Genomic DNA, 2,500 nt, shown 5'->3' on the forward strand with positions numbered 1-2,500 from the left:
ACTGTCAGCCAGCACAAAAACTGTACTGTTGTTGCAAAAGTTGATTTTTATTTAACAATTGTCTATGATATTTTCGTGATGTGGAAAAAAAGAAAAGAAAGTATTAATATACTTATTATTTAACAGATCTGTTTTTGGCTTTTATCGGTATATAGAATAGTTTATTTTCCTTATTCATGTAATGTACATTCTTTGGCAAACTGGTTGTCAAGTCATGCCAATAATTCTGTTTCCATTTGAGATAAGATTCAAAAACACTGGGAAAGTACAAACAACAAGCAGGAATAAAATAACGACATTACAAACAAAGGCCTGGAAACTATAAGTATATATATACTACAATAATCAACACTAAATTACATTTTTTTTTTTTTTTTTTTTTAAATGGAACCGATTACAAACAAACAGGAAAACAGTGAAATACTACAAAATTAAGTCAATTATGAATATGCACTTTAAAAAAGTGAAAAAATAAAAAATACAAATTTAATGTTTCTTTCAAAAATGGAACCTACTACAAAACAAAAAATCTGAAAAAAAAAAAAACAACGGACAATGAGTTAAATCAAGTCACAACTAAAAATATGGCATTAACTCTACTACTATCACAAAAACACGCCAATAAAAAGAAATAAAAATTATTAAAGGTTAAATAAAATCACTTAAAAAAAATACCCTTTTAAAAAGGAACACGACCTACCATCAACACAACGGCATTTAAAATATTTACGTAAAGACAAAAAAAGCGCTTCACAAGCAGAAAGACCATGTCAATTTTTTTTTTTTATTTTTTTTAATTACTATGATCAAAAAAGCAGATTACAAATGTTATTTAATTTTAATATAAAAAAAATTAATAAATAAAAAAGGAAACTAAGAGGCAAATCAAAATATACTTTTGGAAAAAAAAATTACAAAACCAAGCCAGTTGAAAACAGCTTTTATTACTAAAAAAACTAAAGAATAATAAATATATATAGATCGATTTAATTTTTTATAAAAAAATATATAGTATAATATACAATGTCTATTAAACAATATTAAACTCAAACTGCACAAAACGTTTTGTTGGAACTTTTTTTTTTTTTAAGAAACCAGGTAATTATGACGACCCGTAACAAATCCAAACCAAGCAAATCAAATCCGTTTGGGGCTGGACACACACACACACACACACACACACACACAAGGCTGTTACTGTATGTCATGTTCTTGAGCATTATGAATTCATTATATTCAGTATCAACACGTCAAGAACACACAGGCCTGAAGCGCTGAAGCTTCAAACGCTCTCATACACACACTGCGTCTGCTAAGCTAACAGTTGCTCTGCTCGGTGTCTGCGGTGAAAACATCCAGAACCAGAGCAGGCTTCATCTCCTGTTAGTTTGTGAACGCTCTGCAGCATGCAGCGTCATGCGACACTTCTTGGCCCCTTCCGGCAGAGCATCATGTAACTAAAGCGTGTGTCCTCAATTCTGAGTCCCGGCGGTGCGGCCAGCCTGCTGCTGTCCTCTGCTTGCCACAAAACAACCCGTTTGTGTGTCTCCAGCAGGGCTGATGCCTTTCCCTTAAGCTCCTCTACCAATCACACAACGTAAACCAAACTCCTCGCACCACTCATGTTCAACGGGGGTTGAAAAAAACCTCTCTTCCTGGCCCTCACACTTCCTGTGCAAACTCCTCCCACTCTTTATTTGAGCAAGAGACACGCATTTGTCAATCATTCCTCCGCCCACACATATGCCCCGCCCACTCACCCGGCTTGAGTCCCCATCCACGTTCCATTTGGGCCGAACCACATAGTCCTTATTGGAGGGCATGGGCACACGAGCTCGAGCACGAGCCCGTGGTTCACCCGGGCCGGCAAGCAACGCCCTGTAACAACAAACAGAGGAGCCCGGCCGCAACGCCCTGAACAACAGAACAGAGAGAGAGAAATATCAGAGCACAGAAACCAAAAAAAAACTAATTACCAAATTATAGAATTTGACATTTTCAAACTTATTCAAACTATTATATAACAGATTTCCTTAAAATAATGTTCAAATATTAAGTGTTCATTTTCATTAATTAACATTAATAAAAATATTAGAAGGAATTGCACAAAATATACAATGCATCTTTCAGTTATAATAAATACATTTTCTTAAAATAAAATAATATGAAATGATCATTTAGATTAATTAGCATTTATTAGAATTAAAAGGAATTTTACAAGTTATTAAATGAATTTAAATATAATAAATGCATTTCATTATAACAAATCAAATAATATTATGACAAAATAATATCAATATATTCTATAATATTATGACAAAATAATACCATTTTAAATAATCAATTTGCATGAATTAAATAATAAATTACACAAGTATAAAAGATTTTAAAATTATAATACAATAATTTTCTTTACATTTTTTTTTAAAAGTATTAAATAATCATTTTCAATAATTAGCATTAACAAAAAATATTAAAATCAAGGATTATATAATATATT

General features: G+C 31.7%; 1 long non-coding RNA gene across 1 annotated transcript in view; it reads right to left on the reverse strand.

The window, feature by feature from the left end:
• Positions 1–1,898: 1,898 nt before the first annotated feature.
• LOC122147742 overlaps positions 1,899–2,500 on the reverse strand; it is a 2,866-nt gene continuing 2,264 nt past the window's right edge. The window contains exon 3 of the long non-coding RNA XR_006161813.1: positions 1,899–1,914. This is a non-coding gene — a long non-coding RNA (uncharacterized LOC122147742). The remainder of the gene's footprint in view (positions 1,915–2,500) is intronic.

The sequence above is a fragment of the Cyprinus carpio genome, chromosome A15 (assembly GCF_018340385.1).
Source record: "Cyprinus carpio isolate SPL01 chromosome A15, ASM1834038v1, whole genome shotgun sequence".
Lineage (NCBI taxonomy): Eukaryota > Metazoa > Chordata > Actinopteri > Cypriniformes > Cyprinidae > Cyprinus > Cyprinus carpio.